Consider the following 26,917-nt stretch of genomic DNA (forward strand, 5'->3'; position numbering starts at 1 on the left):
GCATTGACTTTGTCAGACAGTCCCTTGAGATAAAATCCCCCTGACTGAGATTTCTTACCATAGTCATGGTCAAGTGTACAAAACTTTCATAAACAAGATTCACTGAAAGCCTTGAATGCTTGACCTTTCAGTTCTGGAGACTCTGCTGGGGAGCAACCATACCACATTGCATATTTCCCAAGACTTTTCTTGATTGCTATCACTTCTCTCAACTGATTTTCCAATGGGTAGCTTTAACCACAGAGGATTATAGTTATTTCTGTGGATCCGAAGGAATGTTTCAGAACATCAAGTGGATACCAGGGATCCCAGAATCTTTCCTGACAGAGATTGACTCAACTTTGCAGGTCTTTCAGGAGGCAATCAGCTTACCTTGTTGTCCAAAGCTACAGCATCCTACAAAGAAAACTCAACCAAAACAACCAACCCAACATGGTATAATCTGAATGTCACAGAGCATTAATCTATGTCAAAGTCTCTCCATTGACATACACTTTTCCTGCTTAAATCCCTTGTTCATCTTTAGTAATAAGATAGTTCAGTAATCAAACCATTTCTAGTATGATTGTGTGAATAAATGCATGAACTGAGCTACCTGGTTAATAGTAAAGTTATTCTGACCAATCATAGCCTCATCTCTCTCTAATCTTTATATGGTTCTGGAGTGAAGAAATGGAAAGGGAGAAAGGCTCTGTTTTTGAGTTGAATTAACCTGAGCCTGCTCACAAGACAAGATTTGGTCTACTATGCATCATGGCTGTAAGAGGTGAAAGTTTGGGAGAGTCTTTATGTTGCCTTACGTCTGTGTGGAGCAGCTGCAAGAAGGAAGAGGCAGGCTTCTCTTCAGAGTAACATCTCCTGCCTGAGTCTAAATCTGGGATTGTCTATCCAGTCTTGCAACTTAAAGGAAAACAAATGCCACACTATCTAGTATGTAGCTCTTCTTAGGGTATTAGCATATTTGTTCCCTAATTCAGGCCTCTCTTCTTTTTGCAAATCACTCAGAAAGACATCCTGTTTTCCACAGATTTTTGCCAGACCATTTGGGGGAATTCAGTTTCAATCTCTGCTTTGTTAGCAGACTACCCACTCCATCTGTTAGTTGTTTGGTGTTTGTGAGGAGTGGTTTGTGGCCTAAATTGCATAAAGTCTTGTTCCTAGTGGAAATCAATCACATAGCTCTACTCTTTTGCTCTTCAAAAAAAATCTGGCACAGTGTTTTTCTTCCAATCTAGTTGATTGGTTGCCTGAAATTTTTGAAGAAGAAAATAATAACCAATGAATAGCTAAAAGTCATTAGCATATAAATGCACCTTTTTTTTTTCTAAATAAAGTCATCGTTCAAACAATTTTTACAGTGAGGAGGAGAGAGCATGTAGTACTGGTAACTAGTGTCCACAAACACATCAGGATGACATACCTTTCCTGAAGTCAGTAGCATATGTATAATTTCCATAAGGTAATTGTTTTATTCCACTCCTTTTGTGCTACTTAGGAACTGTGGACTCAGCAAAGAGCTGTGGTGGGGGTTTTATGCAAAATAAAAACTTTTGAGTCAGTATCGCTGTAAAAAATGAGCAGAAGTTTGGTTGTGGTTACAAGCATGTGAGTAATGTGGCTTTAAGGGTGGAAGTTTGCTCACTGGAAGAAGAGACTAAAAAGAGTTTAAAGGCAATGCCAGTGTGCTGAAATGTGTTCACTAGAAAGTGGCTTAAGCCTTTGTCATCTTCCATAAATACAGACATGTTGTGGGCCGTGGGAGTGATAGGCTGAGAACGAGCATGCGGTGTTATTAAGGGCCACATCTGTCCAGGTTTGCAGTTGCTCCTAATCCAAGCATTGATTCCCCCTCTTCCCTTCATTGCCCTCGGTCAAGGTGCCTTGTGCCTCCCACATGCTGCAGGGAGATGCTGACAATGTGGTACAGATCAGACGACGCGCCGGGAAGGGAGAAATTCGACATTGACTAATGCCCGATTAAATCATATGTTTGGGATCTCCTGGGTCACGAACTGTGAGAACTTTCCATGAAAATTATGAGCCATAACTCAAGCAGGCAGCTCTGGGACAGTTGCGCAGCTGCACGAGGCATGCGAGCTACCCTTTTGCACTCCAGGTTGATTTTTTAATTTTTTTTTTTTTTTTATTTCCTTTTTCTTTTTTTCCCGGTAACCCCGTCCGCGGGCCGCAGGTGAGGCCGGAGCGCGGCGGCGGCCGCGGTGCCGAGGGCGGCCCCGAGGGGGCGCTGGCGGCACGGCCCGCGCGGCGGCGGCTCCGGGCTCCCGCGGCTCCCGCCCGGATCCCGCCGGGATCGCGCCCGGCTCCCTCACGCCGGGAAGCCGGCGCTGCTCCCTGCCGGCGCTGCTCCCTGCCGGCGCTGCTCCCTGCCGGCGCTGCTCCCTGCCGGCGCTGCTCCCTGGCCGCTTGTCAGCGCCGTACCTCCGCGGCAGGCGGACAGCCGCATCCCTCGGCTCCGCTCCCCGCTGCCTGCCGCAGCCATCGCCGCGCCGGGCTGGGGCACAGGGGGGTGTCCTGGGGGGACAATGAGGACGCCTCCCTTCCTGCGGTGGATGGAGGTCAGCGGCAAACTTGGCGTGGGGCGACAAGTTTTTTCCACGCACCCTTTGTCCGGCTCCCTGCTTGGAGGGGAGAAGTGCCCCACTGCCCGTGCCTGTGCCCAGGATTACAAATGGTACTTCCTGGGAGGAGAGGGATGGAGGAGCCGTGGGGTGCTCTGCTGTCACCCCATGACGCTGTTGTGCTTGCTCTGTGCTGCAAAGGAATGAAAGACAGCCGTGCTTAAATATTTTATTTATCAAGTGGACTTTGCTGCAACAGTATGCGATTTCAAGAATCTCAGAGGGTTTTTTCAGCAAGACTTTCTGGGGTAAAATTAAAAAAAAAAAAAATACTACCAGGGATCAAAAAAGGTATTTTCTCTACGTCTTCTTTCTCCCACACTGCGTTTGAAGGGAAAGAGAAGCATAGGAAACGGGCAAACGCAGATTAATCCCTTCCTGCCAAAATTTCCGTTAGCAAACACCTCCGTCTCCTACTTTTGCCATTTGACTCCTTGGCCGCTTTGCGGGATTGATTTGATACATTGATTCTATTATGGCAGAGCTTGCAAAGAGTGAAAGAACATGAAATATAGTCCCCCAAAGAGCAGATTTCTTGAGCTAGGAAGATTCGTACAGACTAGCAGCAGAAAGAGAGCACTAGCAAGTATGCTAAATAAAAGCAGATACCAATCATAAACAATTACATATGTGCTTAAAAATTCTCCTCCTGACATCTTTACATTTGCTGGTGGAAGTCACCTTATGAATATCAGCAGATGAATTATTCTATATGGGTAAAGAGTTGAAAAAGCAAAGGACATCTCACTTTTTCCTTTAACCTTGGGGAATAGAAAAGATCTGGCTCTTGCATCTCTTTTGAGTGCATACAGTGACTGTAAGGGAAAAACTCATATGCATTGGAAGGCTTCTGAATGCATCTAAATAACAGGCATATCAATGAAATGCCAGACTTTGGCTGAACGATAACCCATATATAAATCACACGCTGCACTGTTTACCTTAAATATATGCTAACTGAAAATCTGGCTCTACTGGGAATTTTGCATAGGTGGACCAAAAAAGATTGGCTAAGAAGTACATCTGCTTCATCCATTTTTTGTACAAGCTGATGGTCTAAAACCTGCAATGGAAACTGGGAATCTGTTTATATTCTGTCTAGAAGAGCATCTCTGTTTATTTGTTTGTAGTTAGAACTAATAACTTGTGGTCATCCAAGTATTAATTCTAAATAATATTTGCTGTGAATGTAATTGCCTTTCTGAGTAACACATACTCTCTTGCAATCAGTCTAGATTTTTGAGAAGGTATTAATTATTCTCACTTCTTAGCTGAACAGTTCCAGCGCATAACTTTCAGCCTGCGGTTTGGTTGCAAACTTTCTCCTTTGAATATTCGTTATGCATCTCGGATGTCTAAACATACAGCATGGTATTGTTTCTGGCTGCTGAGTGTGTGACTCAGATTTTTGAGCAGTAGATGGATAATTGGCAAGTAACAAACTTTCAATACAAATTAATCATTCTGGCATCATGGAAAATGCAGGATTCTCAAGGATTTCCAGAAATACCTACTGGCTATATGAATATTCTGAAATAATGAATAGCATTACTCACAGCCAACTGAAGTTGGCTGTCAGCTTGGCAGTCATGCTTGCAAAATATTTTTGAATAAGGTTTATGCCTGTTTGTTTTTTGCTGTTCAGCTAGAACAAGTGCTATCACTTCCTAACTCATGATGAATTCAGTGTTGCCAAATCCTGTGATTTTTATCGCAGGTCTCGTGATACTTGATGGTTTTTTACCCTGTAACTTCTCATTTCTGGAGACATTTAATTAGGTGAGAATCTCAGTTTTCATTTTTATAGAAATCAGTTTCTACTCCTCAGACTGTGAAGAAGTTTGAAAGTGTGGCCCAGGGGCATTCTAAAGACAGCCACAAACCCCAGAAAAAATAAAAATGTTTCCAACTTTTTTTTTTTTTTCCCCCTTATGGCAATTTCTCAAACATCTGATTCCTGATTCATGACTTCTGAATATTTAAGGATGAGACTACCCTTAATGAATTTTCCCCTTTCCCTTCCTAAATTTAAAACACTGTTATATTTCCTTCAAAGGGGAGGACTTCTTGTTGTGGAGCCACAGTGAGGCCACATGGCCAAGGTTCAAAGCACTCCCTCGCCACCTGTACTCTCAACTCAGCCTAACTGTGATCTGAATGCATTTTTTGCTTCATGTTATTTCTCTCAAAGGTCAAATTCTTTGGTTCCCAAGTGCAATGAAATCCATTACACACTGTGCTATTACAAGGTGACCCTCCCTACGGCCTGAAATAGGAGACCCATTGCCTTCTCAGGATGACCTGCCATGAACAGTAAAGAGTGAAGCTTTGCATGGCCAGACTGGTATGATGTGGGGAAATGCAGGCATTCCTAAGAAAAATTTTCAGTTACAGGAACAGGAGATCATCAAGCTGTTCACAGATGAATATTATACTCACCATCAAATACTCCCCTCTCATCTCACTTTTTACTTGATAATGCATTAAACATTCCCAGTTTCTGTGACTGTACGTGCTGTTTGTAAGTGTTTCCAAAAGGAAAAGTGTGTATTACTGCTATGGGTTTTTCAAACTGTTTGATTAGGCGTTTTCAGAGCTTGCTGAAAAGCAGTATTTACAGTTTGTGAGGATTTTTTCATTTTTTAGAAATTTGACTTTGTTCCCATTGGTCTGAAAACTCCTTTTTAAAAAATTTCCTATGAACGGGAAAAATGTCCCCCAGAGACATTGGCAAGGGATGTCTCATGCACCAGTCAAACTGAGGAGAAAATCTGTGTGATTTTTCAGCCTCTTCTCCACCCTCCAAAAAATTTTGCTGCTCTCTTTCCCTGCTGCCAAACTGTAGTGTCACCATCCCTGTAACACAGCCCAGCCTAACTCTGGCCTGGGCATTCCTGGACTTCTTCTTCTTTCTGCTCCTTCACCATCTTCTCCCCTGCTGCAACTCTCTGCAGAGTATGAGAGGAAGTATTTAGAAACAGAAGACTCACTTTGTGCCTCCTCCAAAACTGGTGTCTATCCAGGGAAAAGGGCAGAACCTAGGAGAGGGAGACAGCTCTTTCCCTGGCTTATAAGAAGACATTTTTAGGGATGAGGCTTTTCTTTCCTCCCCTTCGGGCCCTTTCTAAGAAAATTGATGATGAAATGAACGATTGCTACTGATCCTGCTGTTTATGCCTAATCTGAAGGAAAGACTCTGATTTATCAAAAGGGATAATTAAGAAAATAAAATTATTTGTCACAGAACACTAGTCTGAAAAGGTATGTGGGTAAACTAAACCCGAAGGACAAGCATATTTATTGCCCTGACCTGCATCTCTTCTTTGACCTAAATGACATTTTCTGCCTCCAGACTTTCCTTTAACTTGTGAGAAGTTTTGATCCTGATCTGGCCATTGCAGCTGAGATGGGAAGGGGAAAAAAATTGCCAGTAAGGGAATGGTTCTATAAAACAGACTATAGTGGAGGGAAATTAAAGATAAGGAGAGCTATGAGAGACTCACTGTTGAAATGCACATTTCACTGACAGGGCCTTCACCAGGAATGATAAAAAGGAGCAGGGGGAATATTCTTCATACATGGGAAGTCAGAGAGCTTTCTTCAAAGTACAGGAAAAGGCACTGTGTGTGACAGAAGGCTGGAGCCTTCTCTCCTTCTAACTGACCCACAGTGTGGATGGGTATCATCTCAGATGGATTTGTCCAAAATCGTTTCCCCACCAGCTGACTGGCCTGCACGGTGAGACTGTGTGATGATGCAGAGGTGCCCATTCCTTCTTACCACAGTGTCAGATTATGTGACAGCCACCTGTGTACTGGCATACAGGTGCCTGTGTTCTCACTTGATGAGTCAGAAAATCCTCCCTCGTCCTCTGTGCATAAGTTAAAAAATGCTGATTTAATGTTTTTTGGGGGATTTGACTAGAGTATTTGGGAGATTTCTTTCCAGTCAAAACAAAACAAAACAAAAACCCCAAACCACATTGCCAGATGCTACACTGCTAGTATATTATAAAACAAAGAAAATTGTAATTTTTGTCACAGATACATCTGGGACAGGGCTGATGGAATCAGGCTGTGGAATCAGAGCCTTCAAAGAGACCACGAAACACGCCACGCAATAAGCCGATTTTTTAATATGATTAGAGATGGTTAAGCATGTGAATTTGTATCACAAAATAAGCTCCGGGGTTCTCTTCCTGATGAGGCACAAAAAACAATGTTTAAATGGGAAATGCTGGAAGTTGCTGGCCTGATCCCTGTGTCCCATGTGCTACCACAGTGACTCATGGAAGCTGCGGTTCTCGTGATCCGCTCTCCTCCAGGGCTGGCGCCCCCCATTCAGATGACTCTTTCCATCGTGAGCTGCGGGAGTCCAAATAAAAAGAATACTGTGGTGCACTGTGGAAAATGTGTTCAAGCCTAAGAGCCAAAGAGGAAGGAGAAGGGGGGCTCACAGCACTGAATTACTGCTCCCATGAGACAATAGGACTAAGAAGATGACTGGGAAATGAAGCTGAAAAGAGACACTATGATTTTTGTTATTGTGACCGCTTTTTGTGAGTTGTGTTAGCAAATCCTGGAGCTAAAAATTTTAGGTTTTGTGATGGGAATCAAAAACTTCTGAGAAAATAAAAACGTTCTCATGGAAGGCACATTTGGCAGAATTCACATTTTCCTTTAGCAAAAGCAGTAATGCTTCAATGAAGTTTCTGATCTGTTCTGCTTCCCATATTTAGTTCTGTCTCAAGTGGGACTAAGCATGGGGTGTTGTTACTGCCTCCACAACTACATCTATGCAGATGCCTAATTAATCAGTTTGATCAGCTGTCACTGGGCTTGTCTCTGCAAATGTGCTTGCAATTCTTTTTTGAAAATGCTGCTTTAAAAGTACTGGCTCCCCAGAGGCTGAACAGTAAGAATAGCATGATATTACAAGTGATGACATATGATGTCCCTTCTCTTTCCTCTAGCTGAAGTTCTGAGCCCATGTACTTGGCAGAGTGATGCAGCAAACCAGAAGTCTAGTAGACCATATTTACTAGAATTTCAGGCTTTTCTGTGTAAGCTTCTGTGCTGAAATATGTAACTTGAGCATTCAGGAGTCACAACAAATCTTATTCTGGAGTTGCATAGCTTCTAGAGCAAAACATGAGCAGAGTCTGTAAAAATGAGTCCCTTTATGAGTTCTTGGTCTAGTGGACTTATAAAAATAATTAACAGGGTGTCCACCATGCCATACCTCTGTGAGACATGCCAGTGCTTTCATTTTTGTCAAGCTAGGTGGGATTGAGGAATTTTCCATAAAACCAAGATCACAAACTTTATGCGAGTCTCTTATGTCATTTTGGGGGAAAAACCCATACCTGATCCCTAGAGATGTTCTTGAAGGGGGCTCAGTTGAACTTGAAGTTTCAGAGTACTTGAAGTATCCTCCTCCCTCTTCCATATAGGCAGTAGCAGAGAGGTAGAGGTGGTACAAAACCTGCTGACTTCAGCATCCTTTCCCTTTTCCTCTTTGTAAGTCATGCTCCTCTTTTAAATGGCTCCTTCTATCTCGGGTGGCACCAGTTTAGTCAGATAGGAGATAGGTGTGCTGTGAGATATGGAGTTCTGCTAAAGAGCCAAGAGTTTTTAAGGGGAAAAAAACAACCTCTTAGGTAGTCTGCTTAGCCCCAGAAAGCAGTGGATGATTCTACCTTTGCTAACACTATGGAGGAAGTCACTCACCTGCCATCATGATGGCCTTGTGAAATTTATTGTATGGTGTTATGCAGCATCTTCTCCTTCTTGGGCAACAACATTTTAAATATAATTGGCACTGGGGAGAAGAACACCATTGGACAGAGAATATCACTTTGTTGTTCTGAAAGCAGGAGATATCTGTAAGCTGCTCCAATACACAGAGAATGTTCCACCGAGGCTTATGGGAAGGGTATTAAACCTTCTCTTCCTTATAGTTACTCTGCTGTCCTCCAAACATTAGGTTTCCATGACTGACTTGGTCCAAGAGCTTCTTCAAGAGCTTTATAAAATTCCAAGGAGAAAGTGCCTTCAGTGTAAAATTAGAAACAGGAAATGATCAATACAATCATTTGGCCTTTGACCAAGAGCCACCTCCACTGGGGGTAACACTTACTTTCCTAGTGACCAGAGAAGGCAGACAGGGCAAAGCAGATAATTTGCTTTGATGAACTACTCCACGTGACTGGGAACAGGGGCTGAAATGGCAGTTTGCTCATTTTATAAATACATGGATTATTTAATCAGAGTAAATGAATAGTTGCATCTTAATAATTTTTCTCTCCTGAGTAACTAGCAGAGAACAGCAATAGAGAACAGAAACATAGATGATAGGCAAAACAAAAGAAATTTGCAAATAAGGAGGAGAGATTTGAATGGGCCTATAAGAGGCAGTGCGCTTCATCCTCTAAAGAAAACAAGAGTGGCTTTTAGAATGATGACTTTGGTGATTTGTTTTCTGTGCTTTGCACTGAAACTGTGAGTCTTATTTCCTTATTTTCCTAAGGAAATGTGAAATGCTACCACAAGAATAAATATAATAAAATCTGAAAGGCAGTAGGGGAAAGAACACATTTTGTATACTTTGTTCCATATAAATGAATGACTAAAACTTGGAAAAGATATCTTGCTTAGCATTTCCATCTCTTCAGTTCACAATGAAAATTCTCAAGCTCTCCATAACTCTTTTAGATAAATTAGGACATATCCAAGTGAAACATGCAGATATTTATAACATGGAAAAATTTCAAGAGTTCAATGCAAGAGGAATCAGGAAGCTGAACTGGGAAGATACCCAGATTTGCAGCTCTGGAAACAGGGAAGGGGAGAGGAAAACAGCTTGAAAGGAAACATGTTAGACCACAAATATTTTGTATGCTTGATCCAGTAAGAGAAGGGAGCTGTTTCTTATCCCTTTTTTGTAAGGTAACTTTCTTGATGTGGAAAAGCTTCTCAGTGAACAAGAGCAGTCTTTGGGTATCACTTATATTAGGTAGCCCAAGAATAATGAACAGCGTCCATATATTTTTCCTGTTTGGGAGTGATTTCATTTTGGTTTTTCTTAATTTTTAAGTACTTTTGCTGTGGTTACCTGTATTGTTTTATCCAGAGAGTGATACAATGCATCACTGGGGAAGGGAAAGCACAAAAATGTAACCTAGCCTATTAAAAATGGCTCAGTTTCTTCAGACCTCTCTTTTAGAACTGGACACTTGAGGAGGTGTGTATGTTCCAGTTCTGAAAGGGATACAGAGAGCCCATAATGTGGTGGCAAAGGCTAGGGCCCCGTGCCTGGGTGTTACGGGGTGGTCTGTTGTCTTTATGTCTGCAATTGTAAACATCAGGAAGAGAACAATGACTCAATCTGCAGCATGAACTACGTGACCAGCAGCAAAACTCACAGAGTTCCCCTGCCCTCCCCTCTTATAGGAGTTTCCATGTTTTGGGGAGGAAAGGAGAAATAATAGCTAATTACCTTGAATGGTTCATTCTACAGCAGAGAATGGAAATTAAGTCTGTATGAGAATTTGGCACTGGGACAGCAGAGGGTGCAGAGGCAGCTGAGAAGCAGTTCTGGAGTTCTGTTTATTTTTATTCAAACCTGTGAGAAGTGGATACTGTGATTTGTGTCATTATTTTTATTGTTTACAGGGGAAGATAGCCAAGGCCCAGAGACCTCTCTGAGTTGTCCTATATGGAGAGCCTGGGAAGTCCCACAGGAACAGGGCTTACCCTTGCTACCTCTCTCTGTCACCCACAGGCACTCTTTCACACCACTCAGCTCCTGCTGCTCCCTTTTTTGGACAGAAAGGGAAACTGCTGAAGATTCCTCAAGAGACATTGGACCTTCTTTCCTTGTGCTTGGAGAATAGGAGAAAAACACTGGACCTTTTTTTCTTGCTCTAGTCCCAAAGAGCGAGAGGCAGATTAAGGTCTTCACTCTTCTGTCCTTCAGGGTAAGGTGGAAGCTGGGAGCAGAGCCTGTGCCTCTGCTTCCTGGTGAGCATAGTGCTCAGAGGACGTTTCCCTTGTTATCCCTGCAGAGAGTGCTGAGGGCATGGGGAACACAGCTACCTGTCCCACTGGGTGATGGTCTTTGCTCCAGTGCCAGGTGAGAACCAGCGGAGTAGTGCTGCACAGGAACCAGTCATCATGTGGCCAGGTAGGGATGCAGGGAACCTAGACACTAAGTTAACTGCTGTCAGGCACTTCAATTCACATATTCAACAGTCCTGAAAAGTACAGAAACAGCCTCAGTTCCAAGCTGTCCCTTTTTTGTGTCGGGTAATTTAATTTCTTCCTGGAGGGACCAACGTTCAGATGATGAAAAGCCTTTGTCTTTGCATGGGGCTGTGTGAGATGGCAGCAGATGAAATCTCCCAGAATCAAAGAAAACATGACCACCAACTAGGTCCAAGTTACCATCCTTTGGATTTCTGTGCAGACTGCAGCTGTCCTGCTGGTGCCCTTTCCAAAATCAAAGCCCTATACTCTGACAGCCAGTTAGCGGGACTACAGCTGCCTCTTGGAGAGGAGTGAAACAAGCTGGCACGAGTTATCTTGCGTTCTCTCAATGGAAAGTTACGTTTTCCTTCTATGACAGCATCCACTTGGGATACTAAAATAACTTTCCAGTGCCTAATTAAGCTTCTACATCCTTATTGGGAAAAGATGGTGGTATAGAAGGATTAAGATCTGCCCACTGCAAATGAATGGGTAGTCAGGGGATACAGACCAAGAATCCTGACTCCAGGGGCCCCACAATCTAATAGCAGGGAACCCCAATTTGCCTGGATGTAGGAAGAGACACGTGCAGTGGACTAGCTTTCATTCAGGAATTTAGGCCTCAACCTAATGTAAGATAATCAAAATGCTTTAATTTTTTTTTTTTTTTGGCATTGGTAACCATTCTAATTTAAAAAAAAAGAAAGCTACAAAGCTTGTCATAATTGTTTCTATAATTTCTCTCCCATTTTTTTTTTTTTAATCAAACAAGTCATTTAATGTTTTTGTTTTTTTTTCTTTTTGATGCAGTCATCTGTCCTGGGAATAGAAGAAGGTCAGGGAAAGTATGACAGTATAACAGAAAAAAAATTCCTTTCCAGATACTGTGGAAAAAAACTCTGTAGCAATTATTTTCTATAGTACTAGTCAATATACAAGGACAACAAAGTTCAGCCATATATTCTGAATTTACATTTATATTCTGATAAGTCAAGTGGTTTAAACTACTCTTTCTCTCCCCCTTTCCATCCTCACCTTCATTCTCTGCTGTCTGTTTTGCCATATTCAAAAATCGTGTAATAACTTTGATTGGTCAGAAAAATCATTGTCTTCAACAGAACCTGTAATAGAGAACTTTCCTTAGGTCTTGTCTATGAATAGATTGAAAAGACAACAAATAAATTATCTGGGATTTGCTGTTGATCATTGTAAACTTGATATTCTTATTCATAATGCATGCAGTGTTTCCATTCATATTATTTATATGTGTATGTATAGCACTCCAAGTGTTATCACCAAAAAGTTAAATTTACAGGCATACTTATATATCCATAGAAAAGGTTTTATGCATAACTCTTCTAGATGCTTGAGGTTTACAGAACTGATTCTTCACTGAAGCTGATGGAGTTAGTCTTGATAAATTTCAGGATGTTAGGAACCCCTAGTTTAAGTAATCCAGGAATACTGATTTTTATAGAGTTAGCAAGGTGATCCCACAGTTGATTACATCGTAATCATCATGGGATTCTCAAGCTGAACATTGAAGGAAGATGTATTTTAGATGTGTGGGACTAGCTTTTTTGTGGGTAGAAAAGATAAGTATGGGAACAGATGACTTTGTAAAGGTAGCAGTTAAGTAAAATCACTCAAATGAGGTTTTTCCGCTCAAGGAATTTGGTCTTACCTCTTAAATAATAAAAAATTAGTCTCTGTTACTAGAGGCCCTGACTAGAAGTACATTACAGACTGATAATTAATCAAATTAGGTTTGTTTTGGCTATTTTTCTGTTGTTTTGATTTGGTTGATCTTTAAGTTTTACTGATTTAAAGCTTGTATCTCCTTTGTACCACATGTATTAAATAAAATTAAATATAGGCTATGGTATCTGTTCTGGCTGCTGATGGAATTATTCTGTGCTTGAGTATAATTTCTTGTTGACCTTAGAAATGCAACTGTCAAAAGCTAATAAATTTGTGTATTTTCTAAAGATGAATGGTGTATCAATTACCATGCAGTAGCATTAAAAAGGAAATATGGGACTTATTTGTAAGGTTTCATTTTATTGCCACCTAAATTAATGAAGTTAATGTAAAGATACTTGTGATTTTCACAGGACTTGGAGCAGCTCTTGTAAATAACTGCAAAATCACTCCTGAATCTTTCCAACAGAATGTACTATTGTCATGGTGAGTATCTAAAATATTTGTTCTAATGAAGAATCCATTCTAAATTTTGGTGGGTAGCCTATTTTATTATTAATAAGATAATACTTGCATGTGCTAATTCAAAGTAGCATGAGAAACTGGCAAACGCAGCAACAATTCTCATCTGCTTTCAGAGCTGTGGTGACTACAGCATGCACGTACCTGTTTGTGTGGACTCCAGCAGCCACTTTCTTTAGGATAATACCTGGTTGCTACTGCTCCTTACTGAAGTCAGTGTCATGCCAGAATCCGGGATGGTGGCACTCTGGTGCCAGCTCTGGCATGGGGTTGCTGAGCGGTCTCAATGCTGTCGCTTCTCCTTCCCTTTCCAACCTTCTGGGAAATGAAGTTTTATTTAGTACTTTTTCCAAAGTGCTTTCCCAAAGTTCTACATAAGAGAAAGAGGTTTGCTTTGCAAGAGAAGAAGCTCTCCCAGTCCAGAAACTGCAGTAAGACTTGGGGTAAGTTAGAAATATGGCCCAACATAGCCCTGGTCCAGCAGATCACGGGAGGGTGGGCACAGCCCTGACTCCTGAGCAGCATCATGGATTCAGTACACAGAGGAGACTTGTCCTCACCTATGGCCTCAAACATCTGGGAGCACAGCAGGCTCACATGAAAAAGAGGGAGACAGCAACTTTTCACCAGTGAGATCTGTTGTGAGGTATTTTACAAACATGCAAAGATAGGGTCTGTGGCCTGGGGAGCTCAAAGGTATCCATAGCTGGAAGGTGAAATAAAGTTAGTTTGGAAGAAAATTCAGGAAAAGTAGGACTTGTGACAACAGTGTTCATTTGCTTTTGTCTGCTTTTGTGGGCTATACTTAAACTTTCTTTACAAATTTTTTGTGTGTTGCTTACTGCAGAGGTTGAATGGAAACTGTTTGGGGCAATAATGACTGGGCAGGGAAGGTTTGCCTCAGGTTTTTTAAAAAAATTAAATATTTCTTCTTATTGTATTCTGTTGTATCAAAAATATCTTTGAATACTTCTGTTTTTTCATTGTCTGTTTGGATCATACACAGCACCCATTGTATATTCTAACCAGTCTTAATTATTTGCAAATGTTCAGCCCTAAAGCTGCCTGTGTTTCCAGTCCCACTCTCATAAAAGTAATTGACTTCATAGGGTTATTATGCATTTGCCTAATTATTGATATTTCTCTCCACCGTATGATGCTAATTTAACTTTTACTTTTTCCATCTTGGATTTATTTCTGATTTTCTTGTATACTTTTTTTTTTTTTTTTTGGTCCTGGCAGAATGTTGGCCTGGGCACCAAGTATCAAATTTAAGTGTGACAGAGTCTCTATTCAATTCTAAAGTTATTTTCCATTCTTTATTTTCCTCAGTATAGACAAGGGACACAGTTCCAATAAACAGTTCGTATAGCCTAGTACCTCTGATGACATATGCCTTTCTGCAAGCTGGGTTTTTGCTGATTTGTTGTTTTTTTTTTTTTTCCATCCCTCCATATATCCCCATATGCGGAAATTGTATTTGTGGGATTTTTAGTAATATTTCTTCCATAAACTAAATTTTGCCCAAGTTTATTGCTCACTGGTTACACAGTTGTTCTTTATTAAAATAACCCTCCTTCCAGTTTTTAAAATAACATTCTATGCACCTCACCTTCAGCTAGTTTTACTATGTGACCTTGCATAATGAAACCGCTCCAGTACCTCAGATAAAGAGCAATGTGCAACTGCTCAGCTTCCAGAAGGGTGTTGGGAGATTTAATGCACTAGTTTTGGGATATGCAAACAGCCCTGCTTAGCTCAAAGATAAGATGGCCCAAATAATTCAAAGATAAGGAAATACAAACGGGAGGTTCTTCCTAGCAACACGGGGTTGTGAATTAAACAGTGGTTTCTGGGTTTTGATTTTAAATTTGCTACCTAGAAAATTTTGCTTGGGTGAAATTACTGTTTTGTTTTGTTTTGTTTTGTTTTTTTGTCTATTTGCAAAAATACATGTGAATATTATAGTAGTCTAAATGCTTATACTTCACATTTGGTAGCCATTGCTAAGGTTAACACTGCCTCTGAAATGAATGTGTTCAGGAGCTTGTGAATTTTGTGACTGGTCTCACAGAGGTAAAATTGAGTACTGTGCATTTAAACTGTATATTTAGAAAGTGTAAGCAGGACTAGTGCAAGAGCCCTGTCTTGGACTTTTGCAAAGGGACTGAGTAGAAAATAGTATTTGAAGCTGGAGTCAAGAATGTCTTCTGAATGATGTCACCTTCTCCCTGAATATATTCACTTATGTCATCTCCTTGCTGCTTTTAAGCAAGGAGGAAAATCCCTAGTAAAAATATGTCTGTTCAGGAACAATTCATAGAGAAGGAAGATTGTATCTTATTAAATAAGTGACACCAAATAATTTCCTCCATCCTTCCAGTAGCATGTATAACTCAGTCAAAATGCATTTCCTGACATTTAACCAGGAAAAACATGAAATTCACCTCTATGGAGAAAGCCAACTAAAAACCTGTGTGTTGTGACGAAGTTAAAACTGCAGTAGGAACTTAAACATATTCATTTCCTGGTGTCTTGCTATATTAATTATGCATCCTTTGCCCACCATTAATTGAAGCCCAAGGCATTCACAACAGGGGTGTCAAGTTAGGCTTATGGCCTTGTCGGACAGACAATTAAATAGTTTGATTTTTCAGAAATACTGGATATACTTCATCCCCCTTTTTGCTGAAAAGCTGCACTTTCAAAAATCACATCATAGGTATTGAATTTAATTTCCTGAATGGCAGCTGGCTTTAAATTCTGAAACTGGGGGTGGGGTAAGGGGGAAAGTAGTTGGAGCTGGTTTTACTAACAGATTGTGCTGCTTTCTTTCAGTGTATCTGGTCAACCTGGTATTAGAGCTTATCTTTGTGCTACTTTTGCATGTTTTGAGGTAGGGGGTGGGAGGGGGGCAACAATAAGGGCAACGAGCTTTTTGAATCTAACTGCTCTCAAGAAGGGATGAGTGTATACCATGTAGCATCCAGGCTAATGCCTCTGAAAAATGAGGGTTGCTTACTGGTTTTGATTTTTAATACACAACGTGTGAAAAGTTTTCATGCCCTGGTACCTGGGCTTTATGGCAATAAGCTAAATCTGGGATATCAGATGGGTCATCACCAAATCCCCACGAAACACCTCGCACATAGTTTTCTCAGGGCGTTTCCTGTGTGTAGAAGCCTTGTGGGCTGTAAAAATCAGTGGTCTACAACAGAAAGAATGATTTGTGATTTCTGCTCTACAACTACAAAGGACTTTTGTTTATGTGATGGGCTGGTGTTACCTGTTAGTGCTGCTGCATGGCTCTAGCATCAAAGGCCACAGTATTACCAAGCAGGCAACGAGGACTCTGTACCAGGAATGTCTCTGTGAAATAGAGGGAAAAGGTCAAAACACACATCCTCAGCTCTCAACAGCTAAAGAAGTTCTCTAATTTGCTGATAGTGTTCGTGAGGCAGATACTGAACAGTCCTTGGTGCTGGCTGAAAAACAGCTTGTTTATTAAGGTGTGATGGAGTTAGTGCTCTTTTAAATATCACAGGATTTAAGCAAAACAAGAGCTATAATAAACAAAATTATTAAACTAAGTAGTACAAGTTTGAACAGGTCTTTGCAGTTTGGGCTTCTCAGTGGAATGTGAAATTTTTTTACAGGAAGAGTGAAGTCCTTGGCCTCTTGATGCAGATGTTAGGGCAAGGAAGCAAAGTTGTCTTTCCACCAATGCTCATAAATTTGGGCTAGGAATAATTTGCCTGAAACATCCTGGATTTTTTTGTGTGTGTGTTGTTGTCCCTGAAAGGATACTGAAATGAAAGTTAGCTTCCTCCTTGTCTCCTTGTTAAGATGTCAAATTTTATTGGAAGAGTTGCCTTGGCTGATCTTACCAGAGGCAAAAAGATGTGTTTCTCTTCATAAAGCATAACTTATGAAGCCTCTTTGCTTTCCTGTGAGGAATGGCCAAAGATTGTAGTTGGAAAGGGTGGATGCATCTCAGTGATACTGGGAAACCTCTCACGTTCCTTGTTGCACCACTCACCCCACTGAGCAGAGATTATGAGCTTGGCAATTGTATGGCCAAGTCAACATGAAGAGGAGCTTCTGAGGTGTTTTGGTCTTCCTTATTAGTACAGGACACTGTTTCCTGTGTTTGTCCAGACACTCCAGCTCCCCTGTTTCTGCAGGGAGACAGCATATGTTCAGCTTTGCCCTGTAGGTGTTGGAAGCACCTGTGTGGATAAATGTGCACATAAAAATGAGAATTCTGAATTGTTGTGGGTAGTTACATGGTTGCTTGTGGTTTCAGGAGACTGAGGGCGGTGATCCACCCATTATCTGCCTATCACATACATGCCTCTATATTAGACAAGCATTCATACCTGTTCAATGAGCCAAGGAATATTGTGAAGATTTTCTTTGAATAACAATTAAAAAACCTCACCATTGTTTCTCTTTTGAAAAAAGTTAAGCCACCTCCATTTGAAAATGGAGCACAAAAGTAAAGCATTGTATAATATTTTTATAGAGAAGATAATCTAGAATTAATACAATGATATTCAGTGAAAGAGAATTTTTAGTTTATAACTATATAGTTTATAACTATAGAAAAAAGCCCAGACATCCCCTCTGTAGAAAATTAGTAAATTATGCATCTGGAGTGAAAAAAGTGAGTATTTTTACACAAGCTAATGTGGTAGATTTGAGTCATCCACACAAGATGTGATTAAACTAATTAGAATTTCCCCAAAGAACCATAATTCCATACATTGAGTGGTATAAATGGGAATATCACTTGTGCTGTAATCCTCTGTAGTCCTTGGCTACAAAAAAGACTTATTAATTTTGGAGTTCTTTTAAGAGGATATGTAGCAGACAAAATAGTAGAGCATGAATTACAGGTTTGAATGTAAGAAGTAGGAAAGTGATTAAAACCAGGCCTGGCTCAGTGTGGACAACAGAAGCCTGGGAAGAGACCCACAGACATAATGAGTGTGTCAGGGGGACTAGGGCTCAGTTTTTTGTTACCCTCAGGCAGGGAGGGTAGAAGGCATTCATGGACACTTGGTCAGGGCTCTGTGGCTGTAACAAGCTGAAGTCACACCCCCTCTGTGGCTTCAGCAGAGTTATGCCCACTGCGCTCTCATGTGAGTTTGGTGATCACTTGATCAGGGAAAGGGTAGAGTGGTGTAGAGGAGCCAGAGCTGTGGATTTTCTATAGGAGTGAGCAGGCAGATTTGCATATACTGCATCAGTAAAGTTTTAAATGCTCTTCCTAAATTCACCACTAGTCTCTTCTGTCCCAGGTGACCCCTCTGTTGAGACATGCTGTCTCTTTTAATAAATATAAAATTGCCCTAAAACATCAGGATGGAGAGGCACAGCTGTCCACAGATGAAGTCTGTGCTGCCAACAGACCAAGGCAGGGTTATCATTGCATTTTTAGCATTAAGCTTTGTGGACCCAAGTAAAATCTTATAACTGGTACGCCACAACTGGGAAAAGATGCTGTCTTTTCTTCTTTTTAGCCTTTGTTCTCCTTCTATTCTTTGTTTCAATAAAAGCTACTGCAGCATACGCATATCAAAAACCTGAAAGTTGTCTGGCACTTCAGATCAAGGAATGGATTCAAGTTCACTGCCTCAGGATATGTGTCAAGTCACTGTGCTTATCTTGCTCTTATGTTACTGACTTTCTAGGTTTTACTGGGGGTAGTTTTCTGTTCTTATTGGTGTTCAAACCATGAGCAAGAGGAGTCAGTGGAGCACAGCACCTACATGCTGAAATTGGGCAGGTTTCCCTCTTTTCTTTGCTCTGCAAGGAGAGGAAAAAAGGAGACAGGGAGTCCTGGGAGTTAGGAGTGAAATTGGCCTGATGTCTGCCCAGTAGCTGTAGTACATTATTACTGTAATTGTTATTATTTCTGTTTGCAATTACAAATGAGAGGTACTGTAGGCTCCTTTAAATGTCTAGTGAAACCAGCAATAATATGAAAATCACAGGCCAATGTGTGAAGGAGCATGCTGATGCCATTGTTTTCCAAAGAGTTAATTTTTTCAGCCTAAAAGTAAATGCATTATGTGACTTCTAGTATTTTTTACTGCAGTTTACGAAATTATATTTTCAGCCTCTTTCTCTGGACTTAATTTGAAATGTTTTCTGAGCCCCTTTGAAAAATCCAACAAAATGGAATAATGGAGGATACATCTAAATCCAATAGGCCTTTAGAAACAAAAATTAATGCTCTGGAAATCCTTCTACCAACTCAGCAAAACATGTTGGTTGACAAAATATTTAATCAGATGTATTGCATGAGGAGGGGATATGCCTGTCTGTGTTTACACTGTAGTTCAGGTCTGGTTAGAGGCAGTGGATAGGCAGCTGCTTTTCAGACAGTCTGCATGGTTTTATATATATATACACATATATATATTTGTATTATGTATATGTCTCTGTGCATCTGTGTATACAGACTTTGGAAGCTGCACCCTCTGTCTACTCATAAGTCTAGAAAACTTTCAACATGTGTTTATATGCTTACATGCATAAATTAGTAGGAAGTATTAGAAAAAAATTACAAGGAGTCAAGGTTTCATGAGATGTTTAAATACTGCTCTGTCTATAAAAGGCCAGATTCTGAATCTGGGGTAAACTGACCCAGCACTAGGCCCCAGGCTCCAAAACTAAAACTAACTGTGAATGCTATAGGAATCCTCACCTGTTTGGATTTGCCAGAGCTGAGGAGAGAAGCGCTGGCTTTGTGAGAGAAGCAGCAGGCTGAGGAGGCTGTGCTGATGCAGGAGCCCTTTGATGTCCCGGTGTGGCTCTGCTGTCCTGTGTTGGTTCACCAGCTCACCTGGAGGTGGTTTGAAAGTCTGGGTGCAGCCCTTCTGGGTGCAGCATAGAGCTGAGCACTTCAGCTCCTGTGGAACCAACACTGTGGCAGTGTCAGTGCCAGCCTGGGCTTTAGGGTCATTGTGAGCAAGGAGTCAGCTTCTCCTTTACCCATGAGATATGCAGTGCATGCCCACACAATTCAGCTTTTTGTACGCTGAATGAAGATACAGGAGGTTCTAATGTAGACCAGTTAGGAATTTGGGGTATAAAAGAAACACATAAAGCATAGTACATTCTAGAAATTGAGCAAAAAGTCTGGAGTTAGAATTCAGGAGACTTCCAACCCTGCCATGATCTCTCTGTGACACTTTGCACAACTCCTGCTACCCTTCTGCCTCTGTTTCTCCATTTATAAATTTCCTGCTCTGTGTCATATGAACCAATTCATCGTTGTGCAGTTTTGAGCATTAAATGCTCTTTAAAAGGCTAAGTAGCATTATATAATAATACCTTTTTCCCTGGTGTGATGAAGCCTGTGTCTGTTCTCTGACTTGACGGCAGGAAGGAAGGCTCACTCTGAACAGACCAAAGTACATGAGGGATTGATTAGGGAAAAGGAGTAGGAAAAGGAGGGAGGAGAAAGGCAGTTGGTGGGGAGAGGCAAGGAGTGGATAAATGTCAATTAATTGACATGACTTAACACAGTAGAGGATGAATCTCACCTTAAGTAATGTAACATGAGGCTTATATTCTGCAGGAAATCCTAAAAGCAGTTTATTTCAGGAACTATCCTTAGGCTGGGGTAACAGAGAAGCAGCAGGAGGAAGCAGATCCCAGTATATTGCAGTTCATCAGCCACTGACCTAACTAGATGTTGTTATAAAAATGGACCATAACTTCTGTATGGAAGATATTCTTCAAAGCAAATTGTGCCTCCCTTGGCAAGTCAAGCAGTTCTTAGTTTTACCTGGTCTCACAGCTGAACAACAAATAGGTACACAAGCAGTCACTTGTATTGTATGTGCAGGCTGGCCCTAAGAACTCCGTCAGGATCTAACATGTTAAGCCTCTGTGCCATGCATCTTTCTCAGAATATATTGTCCTTAAAAAGGATAAGTTTTTCTTTGGCATACTTCAGAAGAAAATGTCATCTGCATTAATATAGCAATAGCAAAAATAATTTAATATAATAAATAAGGAGGAATAACGAGGAGTATTTTCATCCTTTCAGTTTGAAAGTGTGGGAACATCTGTTCAGAAATATGTTATCAAGACTAGCAGTGTAAGATGTGCATATCTAGGATTGGAGAGAGACATGCATAAACACACATGCATGGTTATTGTACATGAAAATCAGGATGGTTTAAGATCCATAATTAAGAATGGAAGGAGTTAAAAGATGATAGCAACCAAGTGTAGGTAACTGGGAGAGCTGTTACCTACACTTTGAAGATCAAGGCTGAAAGACTGAAGATGATGTCATGAAAAAATGGGTAGTCATTGATGGTGTCAGAAGAGAGTGATTGTATTTAGGCTAATACAAGCAAAAAAGGTAAAGTTTCCAATTCTGTTTTACATGGATGTCACTCAGGTAATAGAGAAGAAAGTTGTGCCTGTCAGGACAGAAACTGGTGCAGGTCTGGATAGGTGAATGAACTTGAAGAAATCAGATTTTAGTATTACAGAAGTAGTATCAGAAAGGTACAATATGCAGTAATTATGCTCATGTTACAGGCCCTATGCAGTGAAAAAGAGAAGAACTGTGACCTTTCTACATATATGAGTGGAGGGTTGCTAAATTTTTAGTTGATAGTGAGATGGCAAAGACAGGAAAGAATGATGGTTCTGGAAGATAAGACAACTTAATTGTTTATGGTTGTTGAAATAGATGAAATTTGAAACTTACAGCTGAGGTGACATGAAGTAGCCACTGGTTTGCTATGTCTTGGTTCAGGAAATGACATACAAGAGGAAATAGCCAAATCTAAGTAAATATAGCAAATGAAAGCATGAGGAAATATATGGAACTTCAGGTCTAAATGTAATGTGTGAGAAGCTATTTTAGAGGAAGAAAGTTTAATCTGACCCTAACCCAAACCATCTGTTCCTGTCTGTACTTTCACTGCTCTTATCTCTGATCAGAGAATACTACCACAATACTAAAATTTGGGATCTGAATCAAAAGTTCCATTAATGCTGACTTCACATTCCATATAATCACTGAAATTCCAGGGTTTTTATCTTCACCTGTGTATACATCCTACCTTCCTCCTCTGCAAACCCAAGCTGTCTGTGCATACCTGGCAGATTTCCATCCACAGGCTTCAAATAAATTTTGGCTTGTTTTGCTTTCCTTGCTGTTAGTGGACACCAGTGAGGCAGAGTTTCTGAAAGGTCAGCCCTTGCTTCTGTCTACCTTCAAGAAAGGGCAGAAAGTTTTGTTCTTTCAGCTCAGGCTCAGTTGTGATAGTGGTGGCTTAGCCTGGGCACTGACCACACTGTACTGGCAGATGAGTTGCCAAAGCAATGAGCAAGAAATTGTTTTTCCATTTTCAGGCAAAATTTTGCAGTTACAAACTTGCAATGGGTTAGCAGAGTTTCCCTGAATTGATACCACCAGCCTGTTAAAAGCTGATCGTATGGGAGATGTGACACACCCTGGAGCTCATGACTCTTACAGTGGAGGATGAATCTCACCTTAAGTAATGTAACATGAGGACTTGGACAAAAGTTCTTCTCCAGGCTTTTTTTGTCCACTTTGGACCAGGGACTCAGAGCTTGTGAGCACCCCAGCCATTACTGTCAGAGGCCACCTAAGGTTATGTACCGATGTTATGTACAGAACTCCTTACTTAATGATACCATGCTGAATGAGAGAAATACTTATTGCAGGAGTGCTGCTATAGCCAAATATACTCTTAATCAGAACCATTATGCTCTTAGTGTATTGAAGTACCTCTGGAATACCCAAATCCTATACAAAGATCCTAGCTCCATCTTTCTCCTGGGTGAGTCTGAAATTTATGAAGGCAGTGGGGATACTGTGCTCTTACTGTCTCCTGCTTATTTCCCTTGCTTGGGAATACTGCAAGCAGCAAGACATGCTGGAATAGTCTCTGCCAAGCACTGCTTTCACAAGTATTGGCCTCCTCCCTGTTCATACTGGCATTTCCTCTATGGAAAACCATTTCCCTACAGGATTCAGGAGTGTAATCATTCGAAGTTGATAGCTACACACTGCTGCCTCAATAGGTTCTCAGTTGCAGTTCTTCATCGGAATGTCAAGCAACTTTTCTGGGCAGATTTGTCCTCTGACACATCATTTAGTATGTTTATGTTTCTGTTATGTTTGGACGTGTGTTCAGTAGAACATGAGATGGATTTGCCAGTTTAACACAGACATAGCTTGTCCTGTCACACTACCTTCTGAGGGCACATCAACAGGGGCTACAGACAGAAGTGAAGGGGATCCTTTTTATTACCAGTTCTTGTTGCTCACTGTGATTCATGACTCTGTAAAATCATTGTTGTTTTCTCTACCGTTCTATACATCCTTCTCCCTCACCCATTGTGCCTACCATTCCTATGTTATGTTTACAACATAGAACCATGGAATGGTTTGGTTTGGAAGGGACTTTAAAGAGCATCTCGTTCTAACCCCCTGCTGTGGGCAGGGATGTCACCCACTAGACCAGATTGTTCAGGTCCCCATCCAGTCTGGTTTTGAACACTCCTAGGGAGCATCCACATCTTCTTTGGACAATCTGTTCCAGTGTCTCACCACTCATAGTAAAGGTTTTCTTCCTAATATCTAATCTAAATCTCTCCTCTTTTAGTTTAAAACCATTTCCCCCTTTTCCTATCACTATCTGCCCTCCCTGTTTTTCATAAGCCCCTTGAAGTACTTGGAAGGACACAATGAAGTCTCTTCAGAGCCTTCTCATCTCTGGACTGAATAACTCCAGCTCTCTTAGCCTGTTTTCATAGGAAAGGAGTTTCATGCCTCTGATCATCTTTGTGACCTCCTCTGGACCTGTTTCTACAGGTCTACGTCCTTCTTTTGCTGAGAGCCCTAGACCTGGATGCAGCAGTCCAGGTGGGCTGTAATGAGGGCAGAATGGAGGGGAACAGTCATCTCCCTTGATTTGCTGAGCACCCCTTGTTTTGATGCAGCCCAGGATACCACCAGCCTTCTGGCTTGTAAGCACACACCATTGGCTCATGTTCATCTTTTGGTTCACCAGCACTCCCAAGTCCTTTTCCCCAAGGCTGTTCTCAGTGAGTTCTTCTCCCAGTCTAGACTCACATTTAGGATTGTTCTGATGCAGGCGCCGAACGCTGCACTTGGCCTTGCTGAACTGCTGTACTGCTCAGCTTTGTGTTATCTACGAACTTGCTGAGGGTGCACTCAATCTCACTGTGTCATTGGCAAAGATATTACAGAATCACTGAATTGCTTAGGTTGGAAAGGACCTCCAAAATTGCTAAGTCCAACCTCTGACTTACCATCTTATCAATTAGATCATAGCACTAAGGAACATGTCCAGTCATTTCTTGAACACCTCCAAGGATGGTGACACCACGGCCTCCCTGGGCAGCCCATTCCAGTGCTTGACAACTTTTCCTGTGAAGAAATTGTTTCTGATGTCCAACCTCATCCTCCATTGGCACAGCATGAAACTATATCCTTTCTCATTAAAGAGCACCAGTCCCACAACAGAGCCCTGAGGGACACCACTTGCTTCCACCTGTGCACACAGACTGGCATTGCAGCTGATCCTGGTACTTTGGCTGGGACTTCGAAGTCCCAGTCCCACTACTGCAAGTAACAGTCCTCTCTATCCCTGATCTTTATATTTGTTAACAGACTGATCCTGAGCACATGTGAGAGAAGTGTTGTGCACCTGGGTGCACAGTCTCTCCCATACCTCATCACCAAGGCTGGTATGTGAGGCCTTCACATACAAGGCCACTTACATGGCCTTCACATCCACATTTTCTGGTAGTGCTATCATTGTCCATATATTTAATAGTAAATAAAGGCTATAAGATGTTTGTAAACATACTCTTTACTTAAAGTGAACTTAGAGGAAGAAATAGGAGAGAAGCATATAAAGTCCTAGAGTTTTTAATGTGTAATGAGGAAAGTGTAGGTTCAATCTGGAAGCCATCCTCTCTTGCCTACAGTACCTTCCTTGTTATTGCCTGCTCCCAAAGCATAAAATCCCCTCACAATTCATGAGCCATTTCTGCCACCTACCCTTGTGACAGTCTCGTTCAAATCTGTCCCTTGAAATTTGAGAGGAGAGGATCTGTAACTCTAATATGTCTGACTTTTCCTTACTGCACCTTCCTTTCTGAAAAGTGAAGAGCATCCTTAAATTGTGGAGTGTTTTCCGTATCTGATTTTGAAGGATAATGCTCTCTTACTGTGTTTTGCTTCGATAAAAAGTAGTTTTGCCTTACTCACTTCCCTGTGCTTGCCTATTTCAGCCAAAATACAGGACACTTGATTTTGGTACAGTTGAACAACATGTTTGCAAGCAATTTTCAGATAGTGAGATTTCCCTCAAGTGCCTTCCTGACTGAGGCATGATTAATGTATCATCATCTCATGTTATAGCCTTGTTTATCTTCTTTTTCTTGGTAAGAGTGAAAGATTTTAATGTTTATGAATGATGTCGCTTTACTTAACTTCAGTGAGATTAACCAACCATGGTCCTGGAAGAGGCCATTGTGCAAGAATGAAAGCTCAGCCCTACGGAAGGGGCAATAGCTTGAGATTAAAAGCTCCAACTAGCCATTACTTGCAGCATTCTCCAGCTGTATGTAGAGAAGTAGCATCAGACTGCAAATTTCTAGCACAGTGTAGTATGTTTTGCACATTTATTCAAGCATAACCATTGTTATGTCTTCCTGCTTCTGTTTTCTGGATGTGTTGGTGGTGTTTAACCAAGCACCTCTTTATGCATCTTTTCATCCCTTCAGAATGAGGTCCAGCACTGGTAAGCTATTGGTGTTGAAACAGTGTAGAAGCTACACCAAGGAACATAGGGAGATCAGGAATGATTTTTAAAACTGTTCATTTGATTCAAAGTCCAAGGAAATAAATTGGAAGATTTAATTGATGTTTATTCAGGGTTTCTGACAATGCATTCTCTTTTCACCATCATTTCCCCTTCTGTCAGTTTGGAACACAACCTTTGTCCCAGGCCCCACATAACATCAACTGCAATAAATAAGTGGAGAAACTATTCACACTTCACATGTGAGAATGTGCCTGCATTTTACAGCCCATCTATCAAATGTGAACATACTCCAGCTTGGGTATGGATGCAGACCAGGAGGATTTATGATCCCAACTCCCTGAACACAGTTTTAATAGTGCTACTACAAATATTGCAATAATATAATACATTTTAATGTGTTGGAATGCACTCCTTGGGAGTCTGTGGGCATTTAAAAAACCTAGCCCAAATAACTAAAGCCAATGTTTTAATAAACCAGCTAAAACCCCTTGGACTGAAAACATCTAACAGTGCTGAACTCAGTCTTCATATAGGAATGGCTTGTTGATTTAAGGTTCTAGAGGAGCTGGTCACAGGTGAAAATATTTGTACAGGGCCTGAAACTGTTTCAGCCATGTACAAGGTGAAGGGCCATGACAGTTTTGGCAGAAGTAATGTGGGTCTCCTTTATCATTTATTATATTTAGGCATAAGGTTCTGTTGAGTAAAGCAGTTACAAGTTGAGAGGGCTTTTGTTGTTATAAAGAGATGCAGTTTCTTGTTCTTATTAAAAATGAACTAGTGAAATGGAGAACACAGGTGCTGAGTGATCTTCCTGTCCTTATCTCAACTCATGAGCGTTTAATTGTATTTTCTTCCCCTGTTCTGTTGTGGAGGGGAAGTGCTTGGTGGGCACCTGACAGCCAGCCAATGTCAATCCACCCTAATGCACTTCACAGTTCATTTA

The 26,917-nt window shown here is 41.1% G+C and overlaps 1 pseudogene across 1 annotated transcript in view; it reads left to right on the plus strand.

Annotated features, from left to right (window-relative positions):
• Window positions 1–2,543: 2,543 nt before the first annotated feature.
• Window positions 2,544–26,917, plus strand: part of LOC146768249 (uncharacterized) — a 160,978-nt pseudogene continuing 136,604 nt past the window's right edge. The window contains exons 1-2 of the transcript XR_014950166.1: window positions 2,544–2,692; window positions 4,831–4,888. The product of XR_014950166.1 is annotated as an uncharacterized LOC146768249 (transcript). The remainder of the gene's footprint in view (window positions 2,693–4,830; window positions 4,889–26,917) is intronic.

This window comes from Lonchura striata, chromosome 2, assembly GCF_050655825.1.
Source record: "Lonchura striata isolate lonStrDom1 chromosome 2, ASM5065582v1, whole genome shotgun sequence".
NCBI lineage: Eukaryota > Metazoa > Chordata > Aves > Passeriformes > Estrildidae > Lonchura > Lonchura striata.